At 31.7% G+C, this 13,526-nt stretch overlaps 1 long non-coding RNA gene across 1 annotated transcript; it reads left to right on the top strand.

The window, feature by feature from the left end:
* Positions 1–539: 539 nt before the first annotated feature.
* On the top strand, positions 540–2,670 carry LOC129298647 (uncharacterized). Its single transcript, XR_008590398.1, has 3 exons — positions 540–728; positions 1,095–1,240; positions 2,653–2,670. It is a non-coding gene; the product is annotated as an uncharacterized LOC129298647 (long non-coding RNA).
* Positions 2,671–13,526: the final 10,856 nt, after the last annotated feature.

The following is a 13,526-nucleotide window of genomic DNA, read 5'->3' as shown; positions in this document are numbered from 1 at the left end:
ACAAGAATCTTGTTCTATATCATCTTGATATATTTATTCTGTTTATTTTCTTCTGTCAATTCTATATTTTCTTATTAATATTATGAAGTTAAATTTTGATTTCATATGTTAATAGAGATTTATCTTCCTTTTTTCTCTCTACCCATCTTGGATCTTATCAACCTTTTTATTTTTAATCATACCTAGTCAATTTTTCATGTCATCAGCATATTTTTTACCATGATAGCAATTAGCAAAGATGTTATCTGAGTTACCGTGAAATTGTCTTCATTAGTGCCACCTCATGGTCTTTATGCACATTTTTTAAAAACATAGGAGTTAACATTGCAATTGATCAAATTATAAGGATTGGAAACAATGAAATAAAATTACATGGACTAAAAGCAAAAAAGCAATCTAAGTACAGGTACCTATTATTGTCTTTTTCCATTTATATTTTATTGTCTTTTTGTGTTGTTAAGTGGTTCCTTGGTGTTATCATCCCAGTTCCTTCAGAACATGTGGTTGCTAGTAAAAACTAAAGTAAGAGAACCTCAAGACTTATCATCATTTTTCTTTTATAGCTGCAAGTGAAATTGCTTCAAAGCCACTCCTGCTAGTCCGAGAACAAGTGACAAATCTATGCATCAATGCACTATTTTCATATCGTAAATTTTGTGCCACTGTCTCATCATCTGGGCAACTTATTCTTCCAGAGGCACTAAAGCTTCTACCCCTGTACACACTTGGTATGTGTGGGCTTTCTACAACTCTCCGGTAGCATACTTTTGTTTGTTGACAATTTCTATGCAGCTAGTGATATTCAATATCTATCATGGTTTTTCCTTGCATGTTGAACTCACCATTTTTTAGTCATAATCTTTTCTTCATTTTCCTTGCATGCCAAAATGTTTTTCCTGCTTATTTTTATTATATTGTGTGAATAGATTTCCACCTTTTTCCTTTTCAAAATGGTTATTTGACATTTTTACATATTCTAGTCCTGTTTTGTGATAATCATTCTGTCTCATTAGTCATTCAGAATGTTGATAATATGATTTTTTTTTCCCTTCGCGGCCAACACAAATGAAAATTTGTTTTTTTCGTTCTATCAGCATTAAGTAAGAGTGTTGGGTTGCGAAATGAGGGGAAAATTGATGAACGATCATTCTGGATAAATTATGTATCCTCTCTCTCTGCTCCATTGGCAATACCGCTTGTGTACCCCAGGATGGTGGCAATCCATGATCTTGACTCTAAGGTAAACTCTTTCATAACATTTGAAAATGCATGAGAAGATATAGATTTCATTTCATGTCAGAAATATTAGCTCAAGTGCAGCTAATACGTGCTTGATTAAAACTTGATAACATGTCACATTTTGAAAATGAAACTGAAATTTGATTTCATTACATTTTATGTTAATTATTATGAGCGCCCTCTATAAATAACTAATGCTTCTAATTTATCAGTGGATTTTATCTATCTCATGAAAAGTTATTAAATTGTGTAGGATGATATTGTTTTAACACCTATATCACAAGTCACTCTGACCTAATACAATGAACTCTTAACTTTTCATGACCTGCAGGAGATCATGAATCTGTTATTCCTTCCTTCCTTCCTCTTTCTAGTGAGCATATCAGCAACGAGGGAATATATCTTCTTGAAAATGGTCATGATTGTTTGATATATATTGGAGACTCTGTGAGCTCGGATATTCTGCAGAGACTGTTTGGTGTTGCCACAGTTGATGAAATTCCTACTCTGGTAATTTCAAATTCATCCTTTTAGATTTTCCCCATTTCTAGTTGTCTTGTGATTTGTGATCTGTCAATTCTAGGATTGGTTGCGAAATAGCTGTAAGTAAGCCAAACGCTTGAATCAATTGCGTAATTAGTGTGTTATTTTGGAGAATGATTGCTATAATATTGACTCTTCACGGAGCTACTAATTTTAAAACATTATTCATAACCTGTGAAAAAAGAAAAAGGTTGAGAGTGTAAACAGGTTGAGGTTGGAAGGAACTTCTGAATTGTGGTCCAAATCTTATAATTTGATGTTGTTTGACTAGTTATAAAAGCATTTGTGTGTGATTTGGACTATAGATAGGGTAATGTGATCTGCATGACATTCTTAGGGTTACAAGACTTGAGGACCTAATAAACTGTTGGAAATGATGACGTTGGAATGGAATGGAGTAGAATGGGATAGAACATAATGAAATTTTAAAGGTATAGAATGGGATAGGACATAATGAAATTGTGTTTGATTATCATGAATCTGTTATGATATTAAGAATGTTGAAAGCAAATTTATTTGTATGTTCAATTAAATAAAAATGAAAGTGGAAAATACTAAAAATGCCGTTTGACAAAATATTTTCCCTTCCCCATCTTCCTTTTACCTTCTTTCTCCCTCCGTCTTGCCACCCCTTCCCCAACCATTGCCGCCAACATCAACACCACCATCACTGCAACTCCACAGAAGAGGACGAGAAAAAAACAAAGACACAAATCTGAATCATAGCCATTGACAGCCATGAAGAAGGATAGCCTAAAGTGAACAAAACAACAGTGCAAAATCTTGAATCAGAGCCATTGGCGGTACCAAGCATCTGAGAGATTTTTTGTTGATGTTTAAAATAAACTCTTAACTTTTCATGACCTGCAGGAAGATTATGAATCTGTTATTCCTTCCTTCCTTCCTCTTTCTAGTGAGCATATCAGCAACGAGGGAATATATCTTCTTGAAAATGGTCATGATTGTTTGATATATATTGGAGACTCTCTGAGCTCGGATATTCTGCACTGTTTGGTGTTGCCACAGTTGATGAAATTCCTACTCTGGTATTCAGGATTGAACCATTGACGGTACCAAGTATCTGAGAGATCAGCAGACTGAAGCTTCCATGAACGGTGACGCTAGTGAAGGAGAAACCTTTGTAGCAAACAACAACAGACAATTTAATTTCTAAGTTGGGTGTTGAAGGCAAACCAGGCAGATGATGCCATGGTGCCAATGATCACAAGGCTACACTCACAGCGAGAGAAGATAGGATGGAGAGGAAAGGTAAAGATAGAGATGATTGGATCCATTCCACCTTCCCTGACAAGGACGATGGTGGAAGAGGTGTTGGTGTGGTGTCAATGGAAGAGGCAGAGAAGGGAGAATGGAGAAGGCTGGTGGTGTCAAAGAGAAGGCTCAGGAACGGAGGTTGATGGTGATGGAAAAGGCAATAAGGCATGATGATGATAGAGGACAATGGAAGAGGATGAGTGAATGGCATCAAAAAGGAGGGTCAAGAATGGTGGTTCCATTAATTTTGGGGGAAATGGAGAGTATTATTTTATGGTAATCAGGATTCTATTGGAAAGGCTTTGCTTGCAACCAAATGTGTCAAAATGATGGAATCCTACCAAATTCCATTCATTTCCCTCAGTATTCCTTCAACTAAACGTGACCTAGTATTTGCCTTTTAGATAGGATGAAGGATATTTGAGCCTTCATTTAACACTAGTCTTCAGATACTCTGTTAGATTTACCTCTCTCAGGAGCCAAGAGTCCCATTTTATATATGAATGATATTAGTCACTCCAAAAGTCCTTGCTCATCCCATGTTTAGGAGATAGAATTGAACTCAATCAGCATTAAATGATCATCGAAACATGAAATGACTCCCTTTCTCCTTGTAAAAAGGTTCATAATTTCTTCCTCTGCTTTTTTTAGGTAATATATGTTGTGATTGTCAAACCTTGTATGAAAAATACTTGCAGTGCATTTTAGCTTGGAACTGGTTATGTAGAGTCTTTGGCTCGAAAAATGTAGAAGTGAATTCAAACCATTTTTTTCTTTTTCAACAGTTTGTGTTACAGCAGTTTGATGATCCATTATCAAAGAAATTAAATGAAGTGGTAAATGAGATACGGCGGCAGAGATGTTCTTACCTCCGGTAAGCTGGTTATTTCGTTGCCTAGTATAACAAATCTAGATCTTGATTGAATAATCTTTCTTATGATCTGAAAACTTAATGAAGTGTAAATTTTAAATAAGCTTTTGGTCTTCTGGCAGGTTAAAGTTATGCAAAAAAGGAGACCCATCAGGTGAGTGCATTAGATGTTCCTATTGAATTCTGAAGATGCAACAATATGAATCCGTTCTGAAATCTTTTTGTCAGTGCTTCAGTTTATTTGAAGTCAATGGTCTTTATTGCTTAGTCCTCCAAATATGTCTTTTTGATGGAAAACGGAGACCCCTACTGGGATTAAACGGGGTTTTGATATTTATATTTGATAAGAAATGAATCAGAAGTACAAGAGAAATATCTGATTCTAGTCAAAACCCTGACCCCTCTTCACCCAAAGCAAAATGCATCAATAATAAAGAACATGGGAATAAACAACACAATGACACTGGACTTCTGAGAGGCCAGAACCCTCGCAAACACACTCCTACTAACTGAATAAATTGGGCAAGATACTTTTCTCATTAATGAGTGGGGCTATTTATCTAGGTTTAACCACATCAGTCTCTGTTACTCCCTATAATCAGAATGATATCAATAATATTTATATAACCTTTCACCAAAAACATAATATTTACAAAATCAATCAGAATCCTCTCTAATAAAGTATGAGATATGCAGATAGATAATAAATAAATGCTGTACAATTCATTAGGTGGCAGACTATAGTATTGCAACCCTAATTCTTCTTGGGCTGAGTCTTCTTGGGCCTAAGTTGCCCTATTCCAACACTAACCGAAAGACTGAACTCCCCTCTCTGGACGAAATGGAGGATTTAAAACCCAAAAAGTAACAACAAACATTGTCCATACCCCTAGCTGCACCTAATCCCTACTCATACTACTTTTCTGCTACAGCCAAGAACCTCAAGATAATTCTCTTATCCACTGAGCTACTCTTTTCTACACCATTTCCCTTACCATAAATTCTGCTATTGGTCCTGGGAATTTATTTGTAAATATGCTGTGAATCGTCATATTACGTGAATCGTCATTTCCCTTACCATAAATACTACTTTTATGTTACGATGGATGTGCGGACATACACGTAAAGATAAAATTCGAAATGAGCACATACGTGAAAAAGTGAGGGTGGCACCTATTGAGGAAAAAATGGTAGAAAATCGGTTGAGATAGTTTGGGCATGTACAAAGAAGACCAAGGGAGGCACCAGTGAGAAGAGTGGAACATATAACTTTGAGTCCGATTAAGAGAGGTAGAGGAAGGCCTAAGAGAACACTCTTGGAAGTTGTTGAACGTGATCTCTTAATTAATAATATTTCTAAAAGTTTAATAAATGATAGAGCACAATGGCGTCTTGCAATCCATGTAGCTGACCCCACCTAGTGGGATAAAGGCTTGTTGTTGTTGTTGTATGCTGTGAATCGTCATCTCTATCAGAAAGCATAGCATCTGATTAGATTGGGTTTATGTTTTATCAGTTATCTTTATTTTGAGGGAGAAATTAATTATTTGATCCTTATAGTTTTAATTCTGTTGGAACTCAATCTTTCAACTTTGACTCATAACTTAGTACTTATAATCTTGACTCGGTTATAACTTGGTTTTTGAATTTTGACTCAATGTAACTTAGTCCCTATACTTTTAATAGTTTAAAATATCTGCCCTTATATTTTAGAAAATAAATTGTAAAAAATAATCTTAAATCTTTATAATCTGTTTAAAGATTAAAAGTTTTCTAAAATATGTGTCCAGTATTTTAAACAGTTAAAATTATAGAGTATAAGTTGTATTAAGTCAAAATTGAGGGATTGAGTTACAACTTGATCAAAACTATGGAGACCAAATGATTAATTTTTCATTCTTTTAAATTCTTAAGATTTACTATTTATTTAGATTATCTTTTGAATGAATGTAGTTTGGACTAGGATCTATAGTATTTATCTTGTTTCCCTGTCTTATCTAGGATTAATGTTAGGTTTTTATTATTTATCTTCATATTTTACCCTTTCTCCCTTCCCCCTCCTTTCTCTCTCCCCCTTTGTTGTTTTGTTCCCATGAGAAGGAACTTTTCGTGGTACATCAGGTGCTTGAAGTGAGATACTTCTCTCCAGCGCTATAACATGTGCTCCTAATGTTTTACACTTTTGTGCTGCTTTATAGTTAATTTTCAACTCAAACATTCCTCGCATAATGTGTATGCCTCCTATAGTTGATCTATCTATTCTTCAATTGATGATTAATGTTACAAAATGACAGTTTGATTTTTAAGAATCTCGTGTTTATTCAGAGTTGCTTCATCTTGTACCAAGTTTGGCATTTACTTCTGTACAACCAAGACGCATGATTTTGCTTTGTTAGGATTGATATTACTGCGAACCCAATCGAGCTGTGTATTTTCTTCCGTCTATATCAGAACTAGGCTTATAGATAATGGAAACAACCACATACTGTACTTGTGTCGCTATGCCGGACAAGTTCAAGACAGGAAATCTTTAGATAGGAGGAGAAAACTGTTGAGTATGTATTTCATTTTTCTAGTTATATAACTGATCTCTAAATTTACTATGGATCAGGAATGTCTTTCTTCTCATATATGGTAGAAGACAAGAGCACAGGGGGCTTCTCCTATGTAGAGTTTCTTATCCATGTGCACAGGCAAATCCAGCATAAAATGACGGCATAACGAGTACATGCCTACTCTAGTTGAGCAAGCTTCACCTTAACATTGAAAACTCCCAAGAATAAGTGAGATTCTGGTTAAATTTGCCCATTCGAATCATTGCCTTGAACTTTTGTCAGAGGAAAACTATTTTTGTTTGATTAATTTACTAGGCGATTTGATTTTGTAATAGTTTACAGGTTCTATGTTCATATTATTTGTAGTTTGGTTCTTGTTCATTTTAACTTACATTCGTTATTTAGAGTATGCGACAAATAAAAACATTTTATTTGGGGTGCTTGTGTTGTCTTGAGTGTTGAAGTTGTGCAGGAAAAGAAAGTTGAAAATATTTCAAGAGAATAATCATAGCAAGTTAAACTTTCTATTGATCCTGCTTCCTGTGTATCCGTGGAGAAATTTAGGTGGTCCCAGAGCACTAGGTCATTTGTGCACTAGCCAAGTAAATTGTTTCATTTATGCACTACTTTCTCTTTCCAATTTTTTCCCTTAATTTTAAATTATTTTGCGCAACATAGGAAATTATAAACATAAGTAAAACACGAAACATAAGCTCCCAGGCGGGCGTGCTAAGCGGCTCAGATTAGTAGGAAAAGAATAAAATCCAGGTACTTTAGACAAGGATCTTCGTACTAATGTTCTGGCAAACAAATCTTTGGTGGTACCCTTCCAAGGATATATGCGACTTGTGTGATACTATAATATCTCTAGTCATTAACTAAACTAGAGTCCACATAGACATGATGAAAATTAGAATACATTAAAGTTTGAAGTTTTTAAGATATGCAATAGGGTCTAAAGTTTAAGATGTGTGATGGACGATGTTTTATAGACTTCAATGATGAACCATGCACTTGTTAGTTATAATTGTGTGAAATTCCAATGAATTAAAAATGGCAATATATGATAAGTTGTAATTTAAATTAAAATGGCAATATATGATAAGGTCAAAAAGGAAACTGGTCCAAATACATGGAAAAGAATGACCTACATTGTAATTGGACCTTTTTAGACGACCATGGTCTTAAAGGAAAATATGTATTTCAATAATAAAAGGCTAAAATGCCTTTAATACTGAAAAAGAAAGAAAAACAAGAGATATGCAGTAGACAGAGTACGGCACACGAAAAATATGGTTTTCAAGAAAATCAGACCCTTTTATTTGAAAATCTGGCATAGGTGACATGAATTTTTTAAATAAACATTAAGTTGTCAGGAAAAAAAGACAACCTGAGGTTGTGCCTAACTAAACGAAAATTTTTTGAGAGAAATTTGACACTCTTATTTGGAAATCTGACCTAGATGTTGAATTAAAATTTCTACTATGAGCATCAGTCTTGCTTCAAAAGTACCAAAGGGTTTTGGAAGACACTGGAAGTGGATGAAAGAAATATTTCCCCATTTAGCTTCAAATTTATTACATATTTTTCAATAATCTGCAATGTATCTTTAATACTTATGAATTTTCAACACTCTTCAGTTTACTTCAAAATTCTTCGATAATCTTCAGTTTTTCTCGAAGATACTGCAAAAATCTTGAAGATCGTTGGAAGATGAAGGAAGAAAATTTGGTGCATTTACCTTCAATTGCCTTCAAAGTTTCTTCAATATTCTTCGAGATCTCTGAATTTTCAGCAATCATTATTTTTTTTTCACACGTCTTTCAAAATTCTTCAAGAGTCTTCAATTTTCAACAATCCTCTACACTAATCTTCAACAATTTTCCATGCATCTTAAAGATCTTGGAAGATGAAGAAAGAATCTCTTATATAGATTTAGCTTCAATTATCTTCCAAGTATCTTTGATATTCTTCAATAGATTTGAATCTTCAACAATTTTTAATTTGGGAGAATTTTATTAAAGGCTTTTGGATGTGATCTAATTTTAATTGAGGTCTAAAAAATTTTAAAATTTCACTGCAAGCCTAGAGGACTAAAATGAAATAATTTTTTTTGGTAAAATAACTAAAATTCCCTTCAATTATAACAAACATTATTGAAATAATAAGTCAAGTTATAATTTTTATAAATAACAGTATTAGAATAAACTTAACTTTTTGTTATTATCATAATATTACTTATAAAAATTGTAGCTTGACTAGTTATTCTAATAATATAACTCATAAAATCATAACTAGCTTGACTTATCAGAAACAATGTTACTTGTAAAAACTATAACTTAAATTATTATTTTACTAATGTCATTGTAAAAAATTATCACTTAAACTCATTATTTTAGTTACGTTAGTTGTAAAAAACCATAATATGACTTGTTAATGTAACTTGATTTGTTATTCTAATAATATTACTTATAAAATCATAACTTAACTTGTTATTGTAATAATGTTAATTATAATTCAAGGGACATTTTGGTCATGTAATTAAAAAAATTTCACTTCAATCCTTCGAGCCTGCAGTGAAACTCTAGAATTTTTTAGGCCTTAATTGATATTTTGTCATATTCAAGGATCTTTAATGAAATTCTCCCTTTCTCAATAGTGTTGAGATACATTTTTACCTATGAACTATTCTCTAAGAAGCACCTGATCTCTTAAATGATTTGTCATATCAACTTTACCTTTAAAGTAATTAAAATGTAGGATATTTACCCTTGCTATTAAATACTCCAACTTCGATAGTTAAAATGTTGAGAGAGACTTAAGTTTGATTAAAAAAATGCCACATGTCATGCTAAGTGGGTCCAAATCCAAGTTAAAGGTGCATTTTTGCTACATTTTATTACTTTAGAAACAAAATTGCCACCATGCAAATAATTTAGGATACTGAATACTTCTTAGATAATAGTTTAAAAGCAACAATGTATCTTAACTTGAATCTATTTGGCATGAGAAGTGACATTTTTGGTTAGACTTATGTCTCTATCAACATTTTTAATGGTCAATATTGGAGTATTTAACGTTAAGAGCAAATATGTTATGTTTTAATTACTTTATAAATAAAATTGCTATGATAAATAGTTTAAAACATTGAGTGCTTTTTAGATAATAACTCAGAGGCAAAAATGTGCCTTAGTTCTTTTTCATACATGGTTGTTTTTTTATATAAACATAAAATTTTCACTCTATTTCTTAAAAAATTATGAAATTCACATATTTTCAATTTCATAAGATCCATTTTCGATTAGTTTGGTTTTAGATACATTTGGTTTGTCATATATTATAAGTCGTTTTCTAAAAGAATTTTGTGGTCCTGAGTATAAATTACTTTGCAAAAATTTGTGTAGCATTAATTGTTTTATTTCAAATATAAGCTTCTTATCAATTTTTTTAGGAGATAAAGAATGTTCGTGTTTTAAAATTTATGGTATTTTTAGGATGAAAATGAAAATAAAAGCAATTTTTAGACAAGTTCAATTAAAGTATGCTTGTCATTGCTGTTAACCTTTATTAGTTGTCTTCATTTGATGGGAAAAACAAAACAGATGAAATTGATCAAAAGGGCTAAATGACCTCAACATTTGGTTAAAAGAACTAACACTTTTGTTAAGTTTTTTAGGAGACGATCCCGCGCCCTCGCTATGGGGTGAGGGAGGGGGTATGCACGCACATTAAAAAAGTTCTTGAATGTGATATAATTTCAATTGAGATTTAAAAAATTTTGAAGTTTTACTGTATGTTTAAAGAATTGAAATGAAATAAATTTTTTTAGTTAAATAACCAAAATGTCCTTAAATTATAATTAATATTATTGAAATAACAAATTAATTTACAGTTTTTACAAATAATATTGCTAAAACAATAAGTCAAATTATGGTAAAAAACAAGCTATGATTTTACAAGTAATATTAACTAAAATAACAAGTCAAGTTATAATTTTTATAAGTAACATTAGTAAAATAACAAAATAAGTTATGATTTTTAAAATTAACGTTGCTATAATAATAAGTTAAGCTAATTATAATTTTTTTAAGCAATATTAGTAGAATGATGAGTTAAGCTATGATTTTAATAAGTAATAATATGATGATAATAAAAAGTTATGTTTATTTTAGTAATGTTATTTATAAACTCCATACTAATAATGTTATTTATATAAATCGTAACTTAACTTGTTATTTTAGTAATATTAATTATAAATTAAAGACATTTTAATTATTTAATTAAGAAAATTTATTTTATTTCAGTCCTCTAAACTCAATGAAATTTTAAAATTTTTAAACTTTAGTTGAAATTATATCATCTCTAAGTACTTTTAATGAAATTCTCCTTGTAAAAAAAAAATACATCTATTGTAAAATATAGTTAATATGAAGAGTAGAGAAGGACAAAATAATGTAAAATAGAGAGAAAATAATGGAGGAGAATTCTTTTTATTAGTGTACATATGCTTTGGACATGACTTTTATTTATAGGCATCTAACTATTCAAGTCCTACCTTAATATTACAAGGATATAATGAGGTCTTTAATGGTGTATTATGTAACATTTGAAGGTTATAAGCTATTAAGACTAGAAATTCCTTCCATGCCATTCATGAGGACATTAAGGATAAAGGAATCCTAAGGGTTATGAGTTATAAATATCCATAACATAATATTTATAATACTCTCCCTTTGATATCCATAACAAATATTGTACCTCATTAAAACCTTACTAGAAAAAAAAACCTAGTGAAGGAAAAAAAGTACACAATTTTTAAATATTCACTAATGTTGCCTCATTAAAAATTTTCTAAGAAAATCCAGTGGGACAAAACCTTAGAAAGGGAAAAAGAGTATAATATAATATTTACTCCCTATAGTCTTCCCCTGGTACAATATCACTCTATTCCTCTTGATGACATCATCACTTTGTCTCTGAGTCTGTGCATTCCAATTTCATACACTAACTTTTCAAATGTCGAAGTTGGTAGTGTCTTAGTAAACAAATCTGCAAGATTATCACATGAGCGAATTTACTGAACATCCATATCACACCGCTCTTCCAAAAGTCATGAATGAAATTTTTTTTTTTGGAGAAATATGTTTTGTTTTATCTCCTTTGATATCCTCCTTTCAATTGAGCTATGCATGTCGTGTTATCCTCAAATAATATTGTTGGAATTTTTTTTTCCAACAATAAACTACAAATCTTTTGGATATGATGGATTACTAACTTTAGCCAAACACATTCTCTACTTATTTTGTGAATTGCAATTATTTCAACATGATTTGATGAGGCAACAGCTAAAGTTTGTTTTGTTGAACGCCAAGATATTGCTATACCCCTATAAGTAAACAAATATCTAGTTTGTGATCTACCTTTATGTGGATCTGATCGAAATCCTGCATTTGCATTACCAATAAGTTGTGATCCAAATTTATTAGAATAAAATAATCACATATCAATTGTCCCTCATGGATATCAAAATAGGTGTTTAACTTCATTCCAATGCCTTTTTGTTGGAGAAGAACTAAATCTTGCTAATAAATTTACAGCAAATGCAATATTGGGTCTTATTGAATTAGCAAGATACATTAGTGCACTAATAGCACTATGATATGGTACTTCAGGACTAAGAAGTTCTTCATCTTCCTCTTGAGGGTGAAAAGGATCTTTTTTCTCATCAAGAGATCTTACAACCATCGAAATAGTTAATGGATGTGCTTTGTTCATGTAAAATCACTTTATATATTTTTTTAATGTAAGTTGATTGATGAAGAAAAATTCCATTTGCTAAGTGCTCGATTTGTAAACCGAGGCAAAATTCTATTCTTCCTAGATCTTTCATTTCAAATTCTTTCTTTAAATAATCAACTGCTTTCTGGAGCTCTTTAGGAGTTCTAATTATATTTAAATCATCCACATAGACAGCAATTATAACAAACTCTGACCCATTTCTCTTTATAAAAACACATGAAGAGATTGGATCATTTTTATAACCTTCATTCAACAAATATTCACTGAAACGATTATACCACATCCTTCCAACTTGTTTCAATCCATATTAAAATTTATCCAAACGAATTGCATATTTTTCTTGAGAATCTTTACATGCTTCTAGCAATTTGAATCCTTCAAGGATTTTCATGTAAATTTCTATATCTAAAGAGCCATATAGATATGCTGTAACAACATCCATTAGGCGCATATCAAGTTTTCTATGTACTGTCAAACTAATTAGATATCTTAACATGATTGCATCTACCATAGGAGAATATGTCTCTTCATAATCAATACTAGGTTTTTGAAAAAATCCTTGTGCTACTAGTCGTGCTTTATATCTAACAACTTTAATTTTTTCATTTCGTTTTCACACAAATACCCATTTATATCCAACTGGCTTTACACCATTACGTATTTGGACTACAAGTTCAAAAACTTCACATTTTGAAAGTGAATTTAATTCTGCTTGAATTACATCTTTCCATTTTGGCCAATCATTTCTATGTTTACATTCTTCAACCAATTTTGGTTCTAGATCCTTATTTTGATTTATTATTTCTACAGCAACATTATACGAAAATATGTCGTCAACGACTATATTTTTCTGGTTCCATCTTTTTCTTATAGTGACATAACTTATTGAGATCTCTTCATTATCTTCAGATACCTGGACCTCTTCTAGGGTATTTTGATTAGTTATGTCTCCGTACTCTTCCAGAGTACCAGCCTCCTCTACAATGCCATCTTTATTTTATGTTTCTTTCTTCTTTTTAGGAATTTTCTCTTTGAAACCAATTGGTCTACCATATTTCAGACGTGGCGTAGATTCATTTGCACATTCTAATTGTCCTATTGGGACATCAATTCTAATAGGAACATTTTTAGCTGGAATATGAGATTTAGTAATTCTTATAAGGTCAGTAAATGCATCTGATAATTGATTTGCAGGATTTTGCAGATGAATTATTCTTTTAACTTCAAGTTCACATTGCTTTGTA

The sequence above is a fragment of the Prosopis cineraria genome, unplaced genomic scaffold (assembly GCF_029017545.1).
Source record: "Prosopis cineraria cultivar Desert tree isolate PC_DT_omini unplaced genomic scaffold, ASM2901754v1 PC873, whole genome shotgun sequence".
NCBI classification, from domain to species: domain Eukaryota; kingdom Viridiplantae; phylum Streptophyta; class Magnoliopsida; order Fabales; family Fabaceae; genus Prosopis; species Prosopis cineraria.
Note: the sequence above shows the minus strand (reverse complement) of the source record. Positions and strands in the feature narration are given on the sequence as shown.